Source organism: Vanacampus margaritifer, chromosome 18 (genome assembly GCF_051991255.1).
Source record: "Vanacampus margaritifer isolate UIUO_Vmar chromosome 18, RoL_Vmar_1.0, whole genome shotgun sequence".
Lineage (NCBI taxonomy): Eukaryota > Metazoa > Chordata > Actinopteri > Syngnathiformes > Syngnathidae > Vanacampus > Vanacampus margaritifer.
In genome coordinates, this window is record NC_135449.1 from 1,614,687 (window position 1) to 1,639,545 (window position 24,859).

Below are 24,859 nucleotides of genomic sequence, written 5' to 3' on the forward strand. Positions count from 1 at the left end.
AATGTTTCTCTTGGATTTTGTCCTCTTGGAACTTCAAACTTTAAACGTTTGTTTTGATTTCTGACATGGAATTTTTTTTTAATACTTTGATTTTTATGTCGCTCTTGGAATGATGAACCAAAAAAATCTAAATTTTTACGAGAAATTACAACTTCATACATGACCATGTCAAACAAAAATATAATTATGAAAATTAATCATTTAAATAATAAACATAAACATGTTTATTTTTAAATAATTCCAATTATTTTTAATGATTATTTCTACCTGAAAAGTACAACAAAAAATTATTTATTTATTTTATTTTTTATTTTTATTTCAGTCAAGTCAAACGAAACGAGAGAACAATGGGCACAACAACAGTCGGTCTCATCTCTATCGCTTTGCATTTTCAAATGACCACGTCTACCTGGGAAATCACAATGTCCCAACACAAGTGAGCTATTTTTCCGTACAAGCGTCGCCTCATCGGCGCTCTTTCAATTATTCATCACACTGATGTAGAAATAGGAGTTCAGAACATTCCCATTCTACTTGTCAATGTAAATCTTCACCCGTCGTCCCGACCGCTCGTTTTTCATCGTTGCGAGGCTGTTGCAAAATGTCTGCTGAGAATTCCCGCAACGTTTTTTTTTTTTTTTCTGTACACTCGTCCTCGCCGCTTCCGCGTAAACGAAGCGCGTTCCCCGCCGCCCCATCCGAGCCGTTATGCAAATCATTGCGCGCGTTCAGATGGGCGGCCCATCCGACAAAACGTCCCCGCCTTGTTGCGTCTTGCTCGCCTGTCAGCCATCTTTGAATCGGGCAGCCACAACATGACTGGCGGCCATGTTGGCTACCACACGCTAATTGAAGCGGCGCAAACAATAATCCGTCGCCTGCACAAGGGACCGTTTAACACGGAGTTGTCATGTAAACAAATGCAGCCCTTAAATGAAGATGGATTGGGGGGGCTGGCATTTAAATAAAAAAAAAAAAAACAAGCGGCATCAACTGGATTGAAAAAGCGGGGGGGGGGGAGGCATCAAGCGTGGATTTGGCATGTGAGGGCCAAATGGTGTCATCCATCAGGACGGACACTGCAATTTCAAATCTATTTCCTCATCAATCACAATCTTACGCGAGGGCGGGCGTCACCGACGGGAAATATTCACGGCGCGTCACTCATTCCACATTTTATCTTACAGCAAAATGTGACGACGCGAATGTAGTTGCAACTTCATTTCCAACAAAGCAAAACGATTGCGGGTCAACTCACAGCCTCGCCTGCTCGTGTCTCGCCGATGACTTGAGTGCGGCTCGTTATTTACTCGCCATCTTGACCTCTGATCTCTGCACACACAAAAAATGTTTTTAAAGTTAAAGCAAAATTATTGAGGGAAGTTTTTTTTTTTTTGTGCCAGTATTGAGCTCTGATGCTCATATTTTTTTGGTCCATTTACAATGTGAAATATCAGTAACTTAATACAAATAAATTCACGAGATTATTAGAGGTAAGGCATTTACAGTATTTGACTTTAGGCATTTTGGCCGACGTAAGTGTGAAATGATCTCAAATGTAAGTGTTGTATTTGTTGCAAATCTTTTTCATCACATTGAAAAAAAAATCTCAAAGCTTATTGAGGTGAGGCGTTTATTTATTTACGCAAACATCGTAATAGGCATTTAACTGGCGTGGGTGATTTAAAGAAATTGTCAGTGTCAAGCATCTGTCTTGCTTATTTTCCAACACTCAAATTAAGTTTGTGGTAAGGTTTTGGTACTTTTATTTGTACTTTTAAGAAAAGCATAGTATGAATGATCAGTAATGATCCTTTTGGTTGTTTACCATTCAAACGGATGCACGCTTATTAGGGGTGAGGCGTTTATTTCTTGGCATTTGACCGAAGCAGAGTCACTTTGAGGAACCGTGGTATTAAATAATGATGGCTGGACTAGTGTAATTAAAAGTCTGTATTTGTTGAACATGTATTTTGGGTAAGGCATTTATTTTTTTTGCGTCTACAGTGTCTTTGATTTTGTTTGCTTCTGATGAATTGCTTGAAAAAAAGATTTGTGTGTTGGGTTGTGCTACACCGTCTGATTAAACGCCACCTTGCAAGTGTTCCCCGTCAGATATTCGGGGCGCTGGCATTTACTGACACGCATTTGAATGCTGTTGATGCGCCGCGACGACGACGGCGGCGGCGTCAGCCTTCTCCTGTCGTCCGTCCTCATCACAGTTCCGGGCCCGCTCGGATCTAACCGGGAAGCAGAGTTCAGCGTGTTGAGGCAATTGTTGGGATTTTTGCTGGTTGTTGTCGAGTGCCACTTTGCTTAAAAGAATAAATATGCACACGCACACACACACACAAAAAGAAAAGAAAAAAGTCTGGCATCCGCCGTGCCGGGCTGGGAGACGTTTTAAAGACCTCCTCTCACTTTTTGTGCCAGCTCGGCTTTACCCGAGTGGCGCTCGCGTTTAAGTTCTCCCATCTGCTTGTCTTTGCGTTATCTCGCTGCAGGGCAGGCACCTTGCCCAAAATACGCACATGCGCACACACACGCTTTCATCTTTGGGATGATGACGCACTTTTTTTTTTTTTTGGTGTAGCCCACACACACACGCACGCACACACGCTCGCTCTCACTCCCCATCGGTAGCCGACATGAAGAGGAAAGCGGCGGCCTCCGGAGAGACGAGGCCGCTAACTTCCTCGCAGCGTTGCCGTCACGCCCGACCGACTTCATCCCCAAATCGGCAAACCGACATTTGGGGAGGCGAGTCGACGTCTCGGGTGCGTTGCGTCACCATAAAGCATTTTTTTTTGCTTCTTTTTGCTCAAGTCGATGTGCGTGAAGTTACTCACTGTAAAAGTTCCACATTTAAATAAGTACAAATCATGAAAAATGTCAAAGTGAGCACAATAGAAACATTCAATTTCAATCGAAGCAAATGAACACATTTATTTATTTAAATCATTTAACATCAATGTTGAATTTAGTTGTATTTATTTTTGAATAAATAAAACCAATAATTCAAATGAATTATTGAAACTCAAATTATTTTAAATGTGTTCTTTTTTTTGTTGCTTTTTTCAATTTTAATGAAACAATTGTTTTACCCATTTGAAGTATATTTAAATTATTATTTAAATGTTTTTAAATTAAAAATTGCGCTTGCATTTTGGTAGCAAAGTGAGTGATGACTTGCAATTTGATTTCTTTTTAAGTAGTGCTGCTTTTTGTTCAAGGCGGTGTGCGCAAAGTTTTATGCTGCAAAATGTTACAAATTTAAATTAAAAAAAAGACACATTATGAAAAATGCATTTCAAATGAACAAAAAAAATTATGATTTTCTTCCATTTCAATCCGGCAAATGGACAAAATGAATTATTTGAATTTTAATATCAACTTTGAATCTACTTTTCCCGGCGTTTCTTCCTCATCGCTACATTTAAAAGGAAAATATAACTTGTGAAAGGTTAAAAATGTTCTGAAATTCCCAGAGAAAGAAGGGAGCGCTTGTTTTCACTCATTGAACTTGCACATTTGTTAGCCAGCAACATGACTTCCTGCCATTTCCTCCTCATGTCTACATAATGTGACAAATGTGTTCATAATTTGCGGGATTCCTTCACAATAAAGGAAGGAAGTGCTTGTTTTATATCACCGGGCTAGCAGGTGGCCAGGAAATGATGACTTGCAATTGGATAAAAATGTTGGAAAGAAAAGGGAGCGCTTGTTTTCCAACACCATGGTCAACTACACGTCTTCCTGGCGTTTTGTTCCTCTGATGAACATTTTGGGCTATTTTTCAACACCGTCTTGACCTTTCCATGAAAGGAGGGAGCCATAAGACAGATTGTTGTATAATTCATGGGGACTCCCCGCCGAGGACGCGGCGGGCTGTCGTGTTCGCGTCTCCATCAGAATTTCCTTTTGTTTGGCGCCTGTTTGTGCGCGACGTTGCCAGGGCCTCGTCGTCAATTACCTCTTTAAACATTCATCGGCCTCAACCAGGAACTGCGACGGAGGAGGGAAGGAGGCGCTTGATTTGATGAAGAAGTTCATGAAAAGATTTCCCTGGCACGCTTGGAAAAAAAACGGGAAGAAGAAAAAAAAAAGCCGCACAATGTCTGCGTGTGCACAACAAGACGACGACGAAGGAAGCGCTCCTGGAATGACGCCTCGCGGTCGTCCCGAACGTTAGCGTTAGCGTCTCCTGAAATACCTGGCGCGGGAAAGGCGGAAGCGGCGGACGGCGTTCCCCAGAGAGCCTCTGCTGGTATCATTAGCGCGGCTCAAGTGGCGTACAAACTTCAGCAAAACGTCAAGCGAGGGGAAATGTGCTCGCATTGCACCTCTCCCTCTTTCTTTGCCTTCTGATGCCGCCGCCGCCGCCGCCGCACTCCGCTCCCAAATTAATATTTCTACAAATAAAAGTCAGGGACAACTTGAAACTAGCGAGAGGAGGAGAAGAAGAAGAAGAGAAACTTGTGTGAAGTGGAGCCTCCTGTCTCATTTTTGTGGTTTTTATCGGCTCCATCTTGGAGTCTTGCAAATGATGAGGTCGGCGTATTGGCGCGCGCGCGCACACGCACACGCACCCTGTACATCAGCAAAAATGTTCCTAAAGAAGAAAAATACTTTATTGTCTCTCTAGAGGAAATTCTGTCAAGAGTGTTTCCTATTGTCATACATGTACAGACACACCCGTGCCGAAAACAAGCGCTCCTTTTTTCTTTCTTTATTAATTCCGGAACTTTTCAAGTCACATTTTTCTTCCAAAATGCAGATATGAAGAGCAAATGCCAGTAAAATGTTGTTGTTGGCCACCAAACCTGTGAGCACCATTAAAGAAAACAAGCGCTCCTTTTTTTTTTTTTTTAAATACGGGTATCCCAGACATTCTACGTACGTCAGCATTTTTTATTTTATTAGGAATTCCAGAAGTTTTCATCACATTCCAAGTCCACATACTTTCCTTCCAAAAATGCTGATGTGAGAAACGATCGCAAAGAATGAAACCTGTGAGCCCAGTTAAAGAAAACAAGCGCTCCCCTTCTTTTCGGAATTCTGAAGAAAAAAAAAAGTTTTCAGCCACGTTTTCCATCAAACAAGACAAAGTCAGGAAGTCGTTTTGGTGGCCACCAAATGTGGGAGCCCCAGCCACGGAAAACAAGCGCTCCCTTTTGTTCTTTAGGAATTCAAGATCAAAGTTAATCAAGTTTCATTTTTAGTCGAGCTCCCGCCATTGCTTTATCAAAAAAGCAAGCGACATTCTTTAAAGCAAGTTTTAAGCAAAAAAACAAAAAAGAGTTACGATTTCCACCCGAATGAGTAAATTGAGGTCATGGAACGAATAAAAATCATAAGTCAAGGTAGTGTTCAGCTTGCTGTATGATGTCATGAAAATTGTTATCGGTACGCTTAATGTCGATACGACGTTCCTGTCCTTGAACGCCTCAACGTGTTGCCGGTCATTATTTATTAGCCGGACACAAAAGTTGAAAGACGCGGGGGGCGCACGATAAACAAAATAGCCGTCCGCAATTTTCTTTGTGTGTGCGCGCGCGCACGCACGCACGCACGCGATGGCCCGCAGCCTTAAACGACAAGCGTGGCGAGCGTGGCTTTGATGTGACAATCATCCCCAAGTTAATTTGTCTTCAGTCACCAGCGCTCACGGCGACCGTTCTGCGCTCATCAAGTCAAAAGACAAAGAAAAAGAACACAAGGAGGAGAAGACGGAAAGAAAACAAGCGCTCACTTTTCTGAACAATGTTGTCGCTTTGATACGTCGCTTGATGGGAGTCCACCTAGAGGCCAAACGGGATCACTACATGTGAACAACCGCACTTTACAACAAAGGCATTCAAGTACAATTTCATTTCAATACCAATTTATTTTTCCTATTTTTCTCATGACAGTAACATGGTCGCAAATCAAATGCTAATGTTAGCTTCTGTGCCCACGCGTACATGCTAGCGGACTGTTAGCAGCCGCTATGCTAGCTGAGCAACTGCTAATGTCGTGAAATGGTGTCGCCTTGAAATACAAGTTGAGTTCATTCTGTGACCGTGCATTTCAAATCGGATTTCCGTCTTGCCGCATCCTCAAAAAAGACAATAAAGAACATTTTTGCTTTTCAAGGAGTAAAATATTATAAATACATTTCATTATAAAGTGGAATCACACATAGTCGCAGTATGGCCGATTCTCCAATTTGTGGATTTTTTTTTATTAGTCTTTACAAAGTATTTCTTAAATAAGTTTTCTTTCATTTCTTTCATCTTTATTGCCATCATATCCCCACTTATTTAATATTTTACAGGGTTAAATAAAAGTCACCAAAATATATGATTGCGTTAATACAGTTGCAAAATTTGGCCACTCAAAGTTCACTGATGATGCTAGCCTGCAATTTTTCATGAATCAATTTAATGAAATCAACACATTCGTTCTTGTTTTTAAATTTCAACAACAATTTTAACTTGCTCAATCATCATTGATCTTTTTGATCTTTGTTTTTGTTTTTGTTTTTGGCTTCAGGTTAAATCACTTGAACAAAAATAGACCAGAAAAAGTCAAATGTTACATATTCAGTTTATACTACACAGAAGTAATATTTTCTTCACTGCTTACAATACCGTATAAAGAGGCTTGATATGAAGTAATTATTGAAATGTATTGTATTATATCATAAATATACAATTCACAACATGGCTCATAACTTTTCAACTGGATTACTGTAACAAAAAATAATATTATTATTATTACACTTTATCCCTGCGTTATGAAGAATTTTCTTTCCTAAAAGAACCTCTTATGTGAATAAATTGTACATTTTAAGAATGTTTTCAGACAGCTGTCATAGTGTCCTGGGTGTACCTAATCTTGTGGCCAGCTGTTAGACGCGTCGTGCAATCTCGAATGATTTTCTTCTCCTTCCTTGTGCTCTTCTGCCACCTGGTGGCCGGCGTGTGTATTGGCATCCCCCCCAACATCACACAGGGAGATTCAAACAACAAAAACGCTTTACGAGTGTGTGTGTGTGTGTGTGTGTGTGTGCCATCCTCATGACAGTTGATATTTCTTTTAATGACCAACACAATTAACTTCCAAATGACTAAATAGGGCCTCCTCAGTGTGTGTGCGTGCGTGCGTGCGTGCGTGTGTTTACGTCGTCATTAAAGTGACGGCCGAAGAGGCAGCGGCAGGCCCTCATTTGCATAATTGAATGGAGTCGCTTGCGTTTTTGGACTCTGGAGACCACAGACGTCATCATTAAACGTCCTCCTTTTCCTTCTTCTTGCGATCCCCCCCATAACAAAGACCTTTAAAAAGAGAGAGAAAAGAAAAAACAGCTCATTACTGACAAATGTAGCATAGCATCACCCCCAAACATCCACCATCACATCACTGATGGTAAAAAGAGCCATAGCTTGACTTTGTCGAATTTCCTTCCAGGACGGAGCTCCAAACTTTGTTCCCCAAGCTCACCCACTTGCTCCACTCACAAAAAAAAACAATCAACTCATAATCAAGCCAAGGGGAAGGAGAGCACACCGCTTGCCCCACTTGTAAAAACTGCAACCAAAAAAAAAAAAAACATCCGATGAGCGACATGACTTCCCTCCCTTGATTTTCTCCTCTCACCGCTTGTCTGCCTTGCTGAGACACCCACTTGCTCCACTTGAAAAACGGTCATAATAAACCATTCGATCTTGCCCAAAAGTTCCAATAATAGTGACGGTGGAATGACAGCTTACCTCCTTAGCTAACCTTTTTTTTTTTTTTTTTTTTTTTTTCCCCCCAGACGAGTGTTGGCATCACAAGTGAAACGTTTGACGTTGGATGGAGGAGGTGGAGACCTTTTTCTCCTCAAATCTCCTCATTGGGCGGTGACAAAAGGAGGCCACCTGCCAGGCGGGCGCGGCCGCCGCACAATCGACATTCACGAGGGAAGGAAGACCGAGTAAGACGCAACACGCTTCCCTAACACACACAAACCATTTGCACGCATTCAAACCTGCAATTGAAAATCCTTTTTTAGAACGTCAGCCCGAACCTGACATCAGCATTTCTGGTGTTTGTTTATTTGTTTATTTATTTATTTGATGAATTATATAATTACTGCGTATCCTGTTAAATCAATTGGTAAAATGTATTAACACAGATTACAATGTAAAATAAATATGATATAAATAAATATACATTGCATATAGGTATTAATGGCAAATGTGCTTATTTTAAAAATATGACATAAGGGCAAAAAGACTAATTTATTAAAAGAAAAAATATGAATTATGAATATTTCAACAGTTACTATATAATGAATTACTTCAGATTTAATGTATAACTAAATATACATCGAATAAATGTATTGTGTTAATGTTTTTTTTTCATTTACAGACATATTCAGAGTTATTAATACAATAAAGTTATTGAAACGTGCATATTTTTAAAATACTCATTTAGTGGTTTAATACAAAACATTGCAGGGGGAAACAAGTAAAACTATCTCAATAAACATTTATTAATTGGAATAAATACAACTATTATATGTATTAAAACATTAATTATGTATATACATGACATAAAATGAGATTTGTGATGTTGGTTACTTTTAATATTAGTTTCCTCAATATTACGCAGTATCATATTTTGTTTACTTGATGTAAAATGTCTTGGTGAAAATCTTCGAAACAGCAAAGTCATCAATTTGACTCTCGTGCAAATCATAACCAGAATAACAAACATATTATTTAGGATACGTAACAATTTGTTATCATCAGCTAAATTCGTTTAACTCTCAATCGATATTAATCTTCCTGACCCGCGATTATTATTGATCATGAAGAAAGTCAATAGGAAGAGTGTGAAAAATGTCAAGCTCCAATTGGGGAAATGAAAGCGCCCCCCCTAACCCCCCCCCCCCCCCCCACACTCCACTCGGAGGCCTCGGTGAGAAGCCTGCGAGAAGATACGAGCTTCTCCATGATCGACTCTCGGAGATAACATCTTTCTATTTGCCCCGCGGCATTAGCTCTGTAGGGTAAGGTATTTATTCTGGCGACCGCCGATAACGGCCTTCTCCCCTCGCTCTGCTGCTAAACGGTCCAGTCCACGCTGCAAGATTGTTTACGTGCGTGCGTGATAAGCCTCGGGACAAACACTCAGCCAATCGACACTTTCACACCCAAATGACTTGTACTGCTGCGGGCCTGCAGTGCTTCAGCTGGCAGGGAGGAAAAGGGTGCCAAAATAAATCAGCCTTGTTGCTAGGCAGAGTTTGTGGGGTGCAATCAGTTATGTGCCCCCACCCCAAGTATTCAAACTGTTTTGTTAACTTTTCCACACACAAAAAAAAAAAAAATCGGTGTTTTTGTTTTTGGATTTGGTTAGGCTACTTGTTGCTAGGCAGAATGTGAGGGGCACAATCATTTATGCCCCGCAAGTAGTGTTTGTAATGTGTTCAAAACAAAAGTAGTTGTGGCTGACCTAAAAATATGAACTAATACGATTTTGGGGGGGGGGGGGGGGGTTTGCTACGATTTGGTTATGGTACTTGTTGCTAGGCAGGATTCGTGGGGCACTATCAGTTAGTGTTTGAATAGATTTTTTTTTACTGACGTAACAAGATTAAGTTGTCTGGTTATTCTTTGCGTATATTTGGTTATGCAACTTGTGGCTAGGCAGATTTTATTTTGTTTTAAGCAAGCAGCTTTTGTTTTGTTTGCTACTGGTTGCTAGGCAGAATTGATAGGGCACAATTCGTTATGCCTCTAAGAAATGCATACGCAGTGATTGAAACAAAAATATTTTTGGGTTGACTTGAAAACATTAAATATAGATGTGTATTTTTTTGTTTTGTTCAAAATTTGTTTTGCTACTTGTTGCTAGGCAGAATTTATGGGGGCACTGTCCGTTATGCCCCCAAGAAATTCACACACAGTGATTGAAACAAAAATATTTTGGGGTTGACATAAAAATATAAAATATTGATGTGTGTGTTTTTTTGAGAATGAGTTTTTCTACTTGTTGCTAAGCAGAGTTCATGGGGGGCACAATCAGATATGCCCCTTTGAAGTATTTCTAATTGTGTTTGTTCAGATGAGGTTGGAAGCACAAAGCGCACGGAGTTCACTACTCTGAACTGTTGACTGAAACAAAAATATTTTGGCGTTGCCTTAAAAGTATTAAATATTGATGTGTATTTTTTTGTTTTGTTCAAAATTTGTTTTGCTACTTGTTGCTAGGCAGAATTTATGGGGGCACTGTCCGTTATGCCCCCAAGAAATTCACACACAGTGATTGAAACAAAAATATTTTGGGGTTGACATAAAAATATAAAATATTGATGTGTGTGTTTTTTTGAGAATTTGTTTTTCTACTTGTTGCTAGGCAGACTTCATGGGGCACAATCAGATATGCCCCTTAGAAGTATTTCTAATTGTGTTTGTTCAGATGAGGTTGAAAGCACAACGCGCACGGAGTTCACTACTCTGAACTGTACGGCAACTGACGCAAAACGAGGCTAAAGTCCACCCGGGGACGAATTCCAGATCAAAGCTCAACCTTTGAAAACTAGAACAACGTCGTCGTCCGCGTCGGCGCATGAAACACTTTGGCTGCTGTTTGCTCCCGTCTCGTGCTACAAATCAGTTGTGACACAGCCAATCTGCGCGTCCGCGGCGGAGAGAAAATACAAAACAACGGTTCAAACGCGGCGCCAAGGAGGCACAATGCAGCTAATGGCCTCCCGTCTGCGTCTCGCGGCTAGCGTGCTTAAAAAACGCGTTGGCGCTTTCATGTCGCCGCGACCGCCGCCGCGCGCGTCTGCCTTCCTCTTTGGGACCGCCGTCCCAGATTTAAAGGCTTGTCACGCGCCGCCGGCCCTTTATTTTCCCGTAAACTCTTGTTTTTTAATCTTTTCGCATTCCTCACGAGGGCATGTTGTCGTCGCAGGGTTTCGAAAGGGGGCGGTCCACAAGTGGGAGTTGAAATGGAAGGCGTCTTTTTTTTTTGCCGCTTGCGTGTTTGTTGCGTAAGTATATTCTTATTCATTTGAAGTTTTTGGAAGCCATTTTGAATGAATGTAGGTTGAATGTAGAGAGAAGATATTCTCCAATCCAGCAAATAAAGATGTGACTTCACTACATTTTTTTTTGTTTCTTTTATTTTGTTTGTTTGGAGAGTGCGGCGGGGAAACAACCGTTTTGTGCGAATCACTTTTTGGCGGGATATCCATTCAGGATTGCTCCAAAGCCGTCATGACTAGCAGGCGTCCACGTTCGTGGTGTTTTGCAAAGGATGAAGAATATTGTTGACAATTGTTATGTTGTTATGTTGACATGTTTTCGTTCACTATCCGAGTTATCGCGCCACAACTATTGATGCTAGATTAGTTAGCCTATCTATGGCGTTTTAGATGTATGTGTTAGCATTAAGCTAGCGGAAATTCTTACGGTGAAGTTGTGTTGTTGTTTTTTGATACACAATGTTCAATTGCGTTGTTTTATAATGAGTTTGACAAACTAAAACTGCAACTGGCAATAAACATTTTAAAAACTTTAAGAAGAATTTAAATTTTTTTTGTGTTTTTTTTAAATACCAAGGTGAATATGGGTGACTTGTTAGTGAAATTTTTTAAAGTATGATGGTCTGGTGTCAGTTATTCCAAACAAGATTGAAGAGGCGGCCATTATGCCACTTGCTGTCGATTGAAAATGACATCACAGTGCCAGGTGGGCTGTGGCAAAAGGTAAAATGGCCGCCCCCCCCCCACTCATAGATAAAAAACTGTTGACTTTTCTCCTTTAATTCATAGCACAATATTAATCAGAATACCGTGTTTGGACTTGTGTGGGCACACACAAAACTCAAAAATGAAGAAAAAGTTTGACTTGACATCACAGCTTGCCGATGTCACTACCGTAATTCCACCAGTGGAAGCGCAACCAAATGACCTCTGGAATTTACAAAGGCCCTTCCTCCTTTTTACACCGACCGTCCCGCACCTGTTCCCCCTCGTTTTGCAGATGTCTTCCCGAATACTTGGAACGCGGAAGGAGCTGAATGGCTGATTAAAAAAAAAAAAAAAACGAAACGGAGGCGCGCAGACGCGCGCGGCGATTCGTGGCTCTTGAAGTCAACTATCCAGCCAGCCAGGTGTCGAGTGTTTGTGAGATCTGCCGTTTGAAAGAACTTGTGAGAGACGCAGAAAGAGAAAGAGTGAGCGGCGAGCGTTTGAGAACAATGCGGCAGGCGTAAACAAGTCCTCACATCTCCAAACGCGAGCGGCAAATGTTTGAAAGTCTCCGTTTCCGCGCGGCGCTCATTAGCATGGCGAGCATGTGTTTGTCGCCGCGTCGCTCTGCTCCGTCCTGACGTCTCTTGGCGGCTTCCTTCGCCTCCACCTTCACGTTGCTCGCAACAACTTTGACGTCACCTTTGGGAGGGACGCTCGCCGGACCTCGCGGACTCGAACCCCAAACCCTTTTTGAGCTCTCCTTCCATCTTCATGTGGTTTCACTTTTCTCGACATTTTTGCTCCATCCTAGCAAAAGTTGAAGCTAGAAAAAATAAAAATGAAAACTAGCTGAAACTACATCTTAAATGTATAAAACTAATTATAATTATAGATAAATTGTCGTTTGTTTTTGCCTTTGTCAATAAATATCATGCAGGAAATTGATTCTAAGTGTATTTATTTTGGTTTTGTTGTTCGTCCGTACATAAGAAGGAAGGTCAAACAATTGTTTGAGATTTTAGTTGACTTTTATATCAAATGTATAAAATACTTATACCAAAAACCTTACCCACCCTGAAAGCGCCACTTATATAGAATATGCGCACACATATATCGACAAAACAAAAAACTAAAACTACTACAAAACTATAGTAAATTAATTATTTTTGACCATGTAAAAAGTAACAAACATGCTCAAAAAAAACTAAGTTCGACTTGAAAATAAAAATGTAGTGTATTGAAAAATCACAAATTATGATAGGCCAGATTGGACACTAACTTCTCCTTCCACCTTCATAAGTTACAGCCACAACTTTTGTTGTCCTTGCCAGAGTTATAATACTTTTGCAATGTTCATTATAGTTAGTTTTTATTTAGTTTTAAGTTTTTGGGATTTTTTTTTTTAATGTAGTTCATTTTAATTGGTTTTCAGAGTGGGTTTGTTTATTATTATTATTATTTGTAAAGCTTTTTTTTAGTTTTAGCATTAGCTTTAGTTTTTTTAAAATTCTCAACAGGAATTCAAGCCACAAATCCACTTCTCAGAAGTTGGCAACAAGGTATTGGAAAGCGAGACCGTTTCTAGTTTCACTTTCAACTTTGGAGTTTTGATGCATCAAACTTTCCGAAGCTGCCGCTTTGTGAAACGGAACTTCAAAGTCTGTGGACTGTTCCACGGGAACCGCCATTTGATCTGTGAACGATGAATGAGGAGACAATACAAGAATAAACAACAATATTGTCATCATAAATAATAATAAGTAAATATTATAAATAAATATTTATATAAACAAAATACACAAAAAAACTAAAACTAACTAAACTAAAACAAAACATTTTGGAAAAACTACTTTAAAACTCTTTGAAAACTAAAATTCTGTCTTTGAAATATAAAAAAAAGTATAATGAGAATTCCCAAACTATTGTAACCCTGATTGTGACTTTCTTCTTCTTTCTTCTTTGTGGCCCAATTTTGCTCTTATGGCACAAATGCGCTTTCCTGCTTTGCTGCTTTCCTGCTTAGCTTGTTGCTAGCGTTTGCCGTCATGCAAGCAAGCGCCTTCCATCCTTGCCGCACTTTTTCGCTGGTCTTCTTTTGTGGCTGAGCATTTTGAGCGTGACTTTGTGTCTTGGCAGCGGGAACGCGCGCGCCCCGTCTCCTCGCCGCTTCACATTCTGCCACCCCCAATGAAGCATCCGCACGGAGACGCCGGCTTCCTTTGCGCCGCAGCCTCCATTTTGTGTGATCTTACCGTGTTGTATAACCCTTTTGCGCTCCTCCTGTGTCTTTTTTTGATTTTTTTTATTGGATTTTTTTGAAATCCCTCCCTTGCTCTTTCCGCGAGTTGCGTTCCGTATCGACTGCTCGGCGCTTTTGAATGTTGCGGAGAAAAAGGCCCGGGGCTTGCGGCTGGGTGGTGATGGCGGAGGGAGGGGTTGACTCCTGCCGCCCCCGTAGTGAACTTGAGCTCCCAGCGCTCTCGCAAGTACACTTGCTCTTTTCTTCTTCTTCTTCTCTCGCCTCCTCTTTTCCCGCTTTTCTCGCACCCCATGCAAAGATCACCTTACGGAAGATTAAGACGTCGGAGCGCCATCTTTGCACAAATAACCCTCCCCGCCTTGTTTTGGCATCAAAGCGGGCGAGGCGAGGCGTCCCGCGGGGGGGCGCCGGAGAGCGCCGCGGTCACGGAGGCCTCGGTCCAAAGCTGCCAGGGAACAAACGGGACGGCTCCTGCGCCGGTCGGCCCGCTTTCAGATCCCCTCTTGACTCCTCCGTCTCTTTTTTTAACGCGATCGATGCGCTGCGCCGCCGCCGTGATGAGCCGCCGCCGCCTCGAATGGGACTTCAGCCGCTGATATCTCACTTTCTCGTCTTATTTGAATGCCAGGGTGCGCATTCCCGCTCGGCGGGGGTCGCACCGGGGCGCCCCCATTTAACAGCCGGGGGGGGGTCGGCCAAGAAGTTGCCCGGCAAAGCGGGAGCTCGGCCCGGCCTTTGTTGCGCCGGCTAATGCGGGACGACAGCTAGCCGCGCGGTAGACTGTAGCGCGGTAAACACAGAAAAACTGTCTGGCACGCTTAGCGGCGTTAGCTTCGTTAGCTGTCTTGTGTATGCTATGTAAATAATAAACCCCTACAGACAAGTGGTTCTCTAGTCGCACATTTGGCCACATTTTCGTTTTTGGTGCTTTTTTTTCATGATCGGTTTCATTTTTCATCGTACATTTCTCAATGCATGTATCAAAGAACGCGTAAAACGAAGGTTTTACACACCGTCAAAAAAGAATCATATTGTCGTTCACATACTGTTCAAAGGGCTTTCTATTGATCATAATGATAGCAAAAAAAGATGCTGAACAGCAAATCAAAATTAATTTTGTGCATTTTTTTCCCCACATATTGCAGTACTATGTTTGTCTTGCATGTCCTTCATAATTCTGAAAAAAATGTAATAGGCCCACTCACATTGTAGTATGAAGCGGTAAAACTCAGTGTAAGCGAAATTACTGCCACCTAGTGGTGTATGGTGATATTACAACTTAAAACGGCAGTCGTCATCCTTGCAATTCAGTTCCCACAAGGTCACAAATTTGTAGATTTGTTTTCATTATTTATTCATTTGTTTCAGTTTCTTCAGGATTCCAACCCCGCTATTTCTTTTCAGTTTTCATCAAAAGCTAAAATGAAATGTTAGGAGTGTTTTTTTGTTGTTTTTTTAAAGGATTTTCTGTTTTTTCAGTTTTTATTTTCATTTTCTGGGGGTTGGGAGGTGGAATCAATGAAGAGGCCGCTCAGAATGTGGTTTCAGTTGCCCATGTCTGCCCTACGTTAATAGGAAAGTAGTCATTGGCGTCAAGAAAGTACAGTGTTTCCCCACGTTTGTGATTTTCTACTTGCAGATTGACCTCTTTGCAGATTTTTTTGTGTCACTTGTCCTCCATTTTCCACTGTTTTTTTTTGCTGTTTACAAGCCGTTAGCTGTCAGGTCAATATTAGCATACAAAATCGCTGGCTAACTGTGCTAGCGCCGTTTACAGCAAACGTACGTCGCGACTGAGTCCTCGTTGGCATTCTCGACAAGCCATAAAGGATACTTTCAAGCGCCGTTCGTCTTTCAAGCGGCGTTCAGCCGCTTTTGACGCCCCCCCCCCACCCCCCCCCCCCCAAACAAAAAAAAAAAAACTCTCTCGTCGCTAACGGCGGGAGCTTGACGGGCGTTTGAAGGCTCGGCGGCGGTGACAAGCGCATCACGTGTAGCGGCCATGTTATGTGTTAATGCGACAAATTAAATCAGCTCACCCAGCCCCCCCGTCGGGAATTCCGTGTGCAGTGAACGCTCGCGATGGCGAATTGCTCAAATTTTGCAAGGGCTGGAGGCCCAAAGTACTTTAATAACATTTTATACTCATTTTCCAACATTGCCCTTAAAAAGGAATTGCTTGGATATCATTTGGGTTGAGGAAAAAAATGGGGCGAGGAAATCTACTATATATAGAATAATTACTACTTTCCTATTTTCTGATTTTTTTTTTTTATTATGTTTTTCACTCAGTGATACATCTCCTCCCCCCCCCTTTTTTTTTTGGTACTGTGAAATGAATCTGTTTCATACGAAAGTGACATGGGAGAATTTTTTTTTTTTTTTTTTTAATATGTTTCTCGTCCTGTTTTGTTCTGACCAATTCTTGGTCTCTTAGCCTTAAATGAATCTTGTGGGTTTTTTTAGTTTTTTTTACAGCATAAGATAAAGATTTTGACCGTCAAACATTCACCACTCAAAAAAAAAAAAGGCAAAAAAATTGGCCAAAGCATTAAAGAGACTAAAAAAGAAATTATTATTATTATTATTTTTATTTAATCAGCTGATTACTTGGATAACGGGATTATATTATGTCAAATTTTGGAATCTGCATCGGCCTCAAAAATGTATATCGGTTGGGCCGATTGGCATTCTTTCCAATCGAAAGTAATTTAATTCGATTTTATTCTTTAAAAAAAAAAAAGAAAGAAATGACAAGGGACAGAATGTAGTCAAACTTGTGATATCTGCCTCTGATCAACACAAAAAAATGATAGCAGTCAATCAATGTAATAATCAAACCAAATAATTCAACGGCATGACCTTGTGCTTTATATATTTTTACTTTTAGTGAAACTTTCTGGAGCAGATAAGCCACGAAAACTGAGTTTGTCACCGAGTTTGTCAGTGCGATCCTTCGACCCCAAATTTGTGAGTGAAAAATCAGTGCAGGTTTAACATTCATGCGAAATCGACATGAACGCGTCATTTCTTTTTTTTTTTCTAGCCACCAACCAAGAGGTCGTTAGAAGTAAATGATATTCTTTGTGGACCCCCTCACGACCCTCACCGCCTCCCGTTGTGTGGTTCCTTCCCATCCCTGCTTTGCTGCCAGAAGCTCAAAGACGCCGAGCCTGGCGCGATATTGATCGGACACTCGATAAAAGGTCACGGGGGTCCGGCTTTTGTAACCCCCCCCCAAAATCATTCCGTTTCCCACAACGCTCTCAGCGGAGACATCTTGAACGGCTTGCAAATGTCAGGGATTTTTTTTTGTTGCTTTTTTTCAGGGGGAGTTTATTAATGAATTGTTAATTAGCTCCCTGAGGCTTGCGCGCTAATTGAGAGCTGGCAAGGCAAGAAACGACAGCGCTGCACAACTTGTACATAAATTAGCCGGGGATTAAAAAAATAAACAACTGTTCAATTTTGATCTGCGTCTCAGGCTTGCTGGATTTTGCCGGCGTCTCAGCGCGACCTGTCAAACGCATCCGTCTGCGCCCCTCTCCCTCCCCGTTCGCCGTTCCACAAAGTTTTGTAGCAATTAGCACGGCCCAAACTTTTAGCGCCGCTAAAGTCTGGCTGCGTAATTAGCGCTTGACGCTCTTTCTTCCAAAGCGCGAGGAGCGCTTTTGTCAAGAAGTCACAACCCGGCTTGCGTAAAAGACTCGTGAGATAAAGGCGGGAAAAGGTTGGCTGCGGGTGGGCGGGTGAACATGCCACACTTACGCCGGTTTCCTCAATTACGACCCCCCCCCCCCCCCCGCACACACCCCACCCTTCCTCTGATATGTTGTTGAGCTAACGCTAACGCTTCCGTCCGCTTATAAATAGATCACATGGATCAACCGTGTTTTGTATTTTTAATTTAAAGTGCGACATCAGTGGCGTCAAACTATAAAAAAAAATAATAATAAAACACGGGCGCGTAATTGCTAGCCTCGCTTTTTAGCCTAGATTTTTCTTGTTACGTTTTTTTTTTTTTGTCATTTAGAGATGTCGCGGTGACAGTAAACATGCGAGAAATATTGGTTTTGTCTTTTTGAAACTGTCATCACAAGTCGTCGGCTGACTTGGGAAAGTTTTCCCACGTTTTGGTTCCGATGGCTCACGCTGTTAAAACAAAAAAAAACAAATAGGTCAAAGTTTGTTTTCAAGGGTAAAACTTGAAGATGAAAACGCCCCGCGTTGCTTTTTAGGGCGCTCGTTGAACTACGTCGATATTCGACATTTCCACGCAAGCTAATTATCGGCGCGCACGGCAAGACTTTTTCTTTGTTTATCAGATGAAAAAAAAACTTTCAACAAAATTTGGCAAGTTTTTGCTCCTTTTATCCCCAAAACTTTGAAAAGTCTTTTTTGGAATTATTTTTATATGATTAAAGAAAACATCTCACCTAATATAGCGATATATGTTTCTTTCTTGGACTATCGTTCAGATAACAAAAATATTTCAAATCCCAACATTTCAACCCGAGCTCGTTATCGGAGTACACGACAAGTTCGATAAATGAAAGCATTTTATTTTTAACGGATCAAACAAACTTTTCAATGCGATTATTGTTAATGGAAAGCAAACTTTGACTTAAAATAAAACTCACACAGAATGAAGATAATTGTTAATTTTTCTTACACTAGAATTTGCATGAGAACATTTTCCATGCAGTTTTTCAGATTAAAAATTAAAATAAACAACTGAAAAATGTGGGGTTATCTTTTCGTTGGACTAAAATTTACTTTTATCTGATATTTTATGCTTCCAATAATCAATCATCTTTGGAGACTTTGGATTTGGAGTGGATTTTGGATGAAATATTGTTATACATATACAAAAATTATGTTTGGATAAAAAAGAAAAAAACGCGACATAACTTTTGTTGGAATGTTGTTTTTATCCCCCCCACCGCCCAAAAAAAAAAAGTAATTTGTTTTTCGATTTTTCAGATGTAAACAAGTAAAAACTGAATTTTTTATTTTATTTTTTTTAACCCCTGGGTGTTATTTGACCATTTTTTGGGCTTTTTGTTGGTTCTGACCAAGCCATTTCAAAATAAAATAACGCCATGGGGTTTTAAATCAGTCCCATTTTGTTACCTGAAAATCCGAGATAAACCATTTTTGTCGGAAACCCCCCCACAAAATTTCCCATCACATCTTGCTTTAATCTACATTTTCAAGGAAGAAACTGACTTTGGATGTTAGCTACTTTTGTTCATATCGTTTCAGTTGGTGAGACTACTAAAAAGCCCCCCCAACCATCCAGTCTGTTGCTGGGGCCCTCGTGTCCCAATCCCCTCGGACGGGCCCCCCTTGGATCGATCGGTGCTCGGGTATCGACACGACACCTGCCGAGGGCGAGCGTTAAGCCGTCCGAGAGCCGATGTGGCTCATCAAAAAAAAAAAGAAAAGAAACGTCCGCCGCCTTTCATGTTTGTCAACAGCTGCCATTTGCATAATGACTTTAAAAAAAAAAGACAGACAAGGGCAAAGCTGCTTTGTCGTTTGGCTGTCGCCTAATTAGAGCGAAGCACGGGGCCGAGGCTGCGATCGCCTGCAGGAAGGAGCTGTGATCGCCTTGACGAAGCGCACCTTGGCTAATGAAAGACCCTTTTCGTCTTACGTACTGTTAAAAAAAAAAAAAAAAAAGAAAAGAAAAGACAATACCTTCCAGACGTCTCGGTAGACAAAAGCGCTGAGGTGTGACTTTCGCGCGCATGCAAATGACAGCGGCGTGTCACAATCATTTATTCATGAAGGAGGTCATGAATACGAGTGGTGGGGGGCTGCGATTGGGGGGGGGGGGGGGCTTACTTGAGCCTGTTTTCCCATCATGCCTTGCTGCCGGCCAGCTAAGAAAGATGAGGACACAGAAAGGGAAAAAAAGTTACAAAAAGTTGAACGCACGCATATTTTTAGCCTTTCCTAATGACGTTTGCTTGACAGCACGTCCAGCAGAGGGCGCTGTGGTGGAAAAAAGCTTGTTTTGCTTCCTGGCCAAGACTGGCTGCAAAAAGACAAACTTTTAATGCTAAGGAAAAGTCATAGCTCATTTTCATCCACTGAAAAGCATTAATAACTTCTTTTTTGGGTGGGGGTAGGTTGGTTTTACCTTTTACTTTTAATTCAGTATTTTTATTTTACTTTTAATTTCTCACTTTTAGTTTTAATGGTGTTTTTATTTATTTTTTCCCAAACTTAGAACATTTTTTTTTTTTACGTAATTGTTTTTTGTTCATTATACTCCAATTTAGTTTTTTTTGTCCATTTTTTTTAAACTTATCCTACTATTTTTAGTTTTTCCATATTGAATAATTTTTTCAGAATTTTGTGACTTCTCTGTGAGTTCTCGCATTTTTGTTTATTTTGCTTTTGAATTGAATCTTTGTGTTTGTTTTTTCTTTGTCAAAAATCAAGTGATTTTATTTCATTATTTTTGTCAGTATTTTGTGAATTGTTTTGATATTTTGTTTACTACTGTGATTTTTTTTCTAAACACAAAATTGAACACTTTCACAAAAGACGGGAAAAAAAAAAAAATTGATTTCCTGGGAAACCCCGGCTTGCGCGTTTGAAGGGTGGAAATAAATCCGAGAATATTTGCCATAGTAAATGAGGGGATTTTTTTTTTCCATTCCAATGAGTGAAAAATGTCACGGCTTTGTTTTCATTCTTGCATGATTCCATCTTGTCACTGAATGTTCTGCCGGTTTTGTGTCCCAAACTCAAGTTCCCTCCCTGCTCCGACTCCATATTTCAAGCATTCCGAGGAAGGGAACAATATCTGTGTGAAAGCGTGGAATTTGATTCCCCTCCCTTGCGGAATGGGCCCTTTTTCCTGGTGTTGTCAAACAGAATGACTAAACGCGCCGGCTCCCACGGCGGGACTCTTATTAATTTATAAGGTTACGGGCGCGAGGCGCCGTGATTGACAATGTGATAAATGTTATTTGAATATGCTTGACATGAATTATGTAACCGCAGAGAGAGAGCGGGAACGACGCTGCTGGTGACTTTGTTGGCTCCTTCCAGCTCGCAGCCGTTCCTCCAAGATAACATCGGAAGTGGATGGTGTAAAGATAAGTGTTAAGCTCGTTGGGGCAAAAGACAGAAAAATAGCCCAAATGAATACAAACATTTGACAAATGGACAGACGGAATAAATGGATGCCTTACCCCCAATAATGCTGTGTTCACCTTTATCATCCACTTCAGTGTTCAGGAAGTTGGGTCAAAAGATGGAAAAAATACCCCAAATCAAATTAATACAACCACTAAATACTCTAATAGCAAAAAAATGAACGCCTTACCCCTTATTCACCGTTATCATATCACTTTATCCCCAAAGGGCATTTATTAACCCTACAGTACAGTTCAAAGATGTTTTATGAGATATAGGCTGAAAAATATTCGCAACCAAAAAATGTGGGAGGGGAAAAAATGCCTTACTCTCAATAATCTTGTGTTCGCACAACAAATAATTGTAATTTTCATATTGACATGTATCTTTGAATATGACGTGCCTCATATAAATCTGCATCGACAGATACGAATAAATGAACAGTATCGTAACCCCGCAGGAAAGAGGGAGAGATGGAGAAAAATCAACTCCTTACTCCCAATAATCTTATGTTTGAAAATACACAAGTAATGTCCACTTTGTCATCTGACAGCGTCTCTTTGATTGTGTGCTCCACAAAAGACTTCTTTTCTAATTTGGTTGTCCACGGGAGGAAGTCGACGGCTTACCCCGAATTGATCTTTCCCGCGGTCTCGCCGTGTCAACGTTGAGCGCAGTGACAGACTGAAAGGTTAACGTGCGCTTTGCTAGCTGGAAAGAAAACACCGCTGCACTTTGATAAGCGCTTGACATTTGACAGCCTCTTAAAACAATACACTACTCACTTTTGCCGCGCTTCTTTATTTGATTTTACTTGAGTATTTTTTTTTATCAAGGTGTTCTAGCACAGCCATCAGCGACTGTTGCCCGTCATAATCTCGTGTTTGACCTTGCTATAAATCGTGCAGGAATAAATACACATGTAATATTGTATTAAAAAGTACTTCATGTAAATATTTGCTCATTTGTAAAAAAAAAATTTGCCCCATGAGATGAATCATCCCAATCCATTGGTCGTTCACTTAAAAAAAACAAAAAAACCTTACCCCTAATAATCTCATTTAGTCTTGTTACAAATCAGGCAGAAATACACGAGTCATACCATACTTTAATATTAAAGTTCACCAAAATAAATGCGTGCACTGCATAGTTATTGATTAGTCGCCCACTTAAAGAAATAAACGCCTTACTCCAATAGTCAAATTGACTGTGTTATAAATGAGACAGAAATAATATACATTTTTGTATACTACGGTGCACCTTATCCAATAATTCACTTATTGATTGGTCATCTGTGTAAAGAAATAAATGCCTTGCCTCAAATAGATGGTCTTTTAATTGTAATAATTTCTCAGTGTACTTGCGATCTGTTTGTGGCATCTGCGTGCGCGTATGTGTGTTGAGCATGGTGTTTACATCCCTGCGAGGACTTCCTGTCCCACTTGATGAGGCAACAACTTGTTTGACGCGCACGCGTGCATTCCGGCATCCCGCACTGGCTGTGTTCAAGTCCCGCCGCGGTGCCGCGTTACATGAATGTAGTCATGTCGTTTAGCAAACAGCAGCTTGACCTTGTGTGCTACATTCCGCGCTCTGCTCGATGCAATTTCTCCCCTCTTGTGTTTTTCAGTCTTTGTTACAGTATTACGCTGCATTCCCTCTCCTCTATGCAATTTCTGCCATCTTTTTGTTGTTGTTGAGAAATGGCTATAAGAGCAGTTTTATTTTATTTATCTGTGTGTGTGTGTGTGCCCCCCCCCTCTCTCCCCCCGCCTCTCCCTCTTCTTGTGGCTCCTCGCCTTTGTTGCAGACATCCGCGGCTGCCTGGCTGCCGAGCCCCGCTGTTGCCGTGGGACGGCCCCCGTCAATCTCGGCTTGACGGCTCCGTGACAACGTGTACGCCCAAACATTTCAAACGGGGCTTCAAAGGCGACGCGTGACAGGCGAGCGTTTGAAAGTGGCTGTAGCGCCTCGGCGGCGGCGGCGAAAACAAACCGCAAAAACAACAGCGACGCAGGCAGCGAGGACGACTCCCCAAAAGTTGAAAAGCCGGCAACAATGTGGGTCTTGATGATGGGAACGAGATTGTCATGCTTTTTTAATTTGCCTCCCTGGAGCGGAGACGGCGCCGCCGCCGGTCCTTCCGCTCCTCGGAGGCCTCCGTCGCAAGTCACCTTTTAATGCGAAAGATTGCGCGCCGGGCGGATCTTCATCACATGCTTGATTTCCACCTGCTTTGCTCGCCATTCCCAGCAGGAAAGCGAAAAAAAGGAGAAGAGGTCCCTTCAGAGGAACTCATGAATGGGAGATGCGCGGCTTCACACTCCGACATTGTCAAAGCCGCTTCAAATTGGTTAGCAATGAGACCAAATCTTTGCCAAAATAGCCTGATCGTGTCTTGCTTTGAACTTGACTTTCTGTTTCTTTTCAGGCAGGCCTACCACGTTTCTTGTTGCCAACTGAAACTGGCTTTTGAGGCTGAATTTTCCAGAAATGGCAGGTAGGTTCATTTTTTTAAATGACACTAAAATGTCTGCTTTGAACCAAAATGGCAGCCTTTGGGTGTCTTTTTTTGTGCATCCTATCATGATAGATGGGCCTACCAAAATTTCTTGTTGCTAACTGAAACTGGATTTAATGGCTAAATTAAAAAAATAATAATAACTGTAGCCAAACATACAATGTCTGTTCAATGGCAGACTTATCGTGCCTTTTTGGCAACGAGTTATTGAGACTTTTTTGTGCTCATGCTTATCAAATTTCATCTTGCTAAGTAAAACTAGCTTTGGGGGCTGAATTTTTCAAAAAAGTGCAGCTGAGTTCATATAAGAAATGTTGAAAATGAGCCCAAAGTGTCGACTTCAAACCAAAATGGCAGCCTTTGCGCGTCTCTTCGGGCTTCTTGAGGCTTTTTTTGTGCATCCTATCATGATAGATGGGCCTATCGAATTTCTTGTTGCCAAGTGAAACTGGCCAGATTCAGGGGTTGAATTTTCCAAAAAAATGAAAAATTACAAAAATGCACGCAAGGACACTGGAAGTGAGACAAAAATGTCCACTTTAAACCAAAACGATGTCTTTTCTGTGTTTTTTTCAAACTTGATTTCTCGAAACCTTTTTGTGCGATCATAATAGACGGGGGGCCAACCAAATTCCACATTGCTCAGTAAAACTGGCTTTGGGGGCTGAATTTTCTAACATTTCTGGAGAGGAAGCTTTCGGAAAGCCCTCAAAATGATGTCATTAGTCTGCCCAAGAATAATAACAACCACAAAAATGAAGCCGTTTCTAGAAGGCCGCCCAAAATATCACCACACGAGTCATCATCAGACGCAATCAGTAAAATCAAATCTGTCAAAACCTTTAAAACAAAACAAAAAAAAGACTTAAAACATTTCAGAAGGACAAACAAACAGTACATAACGAATCCCAACCACAAAAGGCCCTGACATTAACAACCGCCGTCTCTATGGCCCCGCACGCACAAAAACACGCACGCAGTGGATTGAAAGTGCTACAAAGGCGCGTGCGTGACACTTTTGACTGCTTTGAAAGCATTTGCGTGCTGAGGGACGCAGGTCACGTCAGTCTAGGAGTGATTTTTTTTTTTTTTTTTTAAGCGCTCCCTCGCTAACGCCAAACAACACAACGATAACGCACGCACGCGCGCGCACACACACATACTGAGCTCTCATGTGTTACAAATG

General features: G+C 41.3%; 1 long non-coding RNA gene across 1 annotated transcript; it reads left to right on the top strand.

Annotated features, from left to right (window-relative positions):
* Positions 1 to 5,672: 5,672 nt before the first annotated feature.
* LOC144038825 (uncharacterized) lies at positions 5,673 to 23,652 on the top strand. Its single transcript, XR_013289288.1, has 5 exons — positions 5,673 to 5,861; positions 7,802 to 7,960; positions 22,963 to 23,212; positions 23,406 to 23,505; positions 23,584 to 23,652. It is a non-coding gene; the product is annotated as an uncharacterized LOC144038825 (long non-coding RNA).
* The last annotated feature ends 1,207 nt before the right edge of the window (positions 23,653 to 24,859 follow it).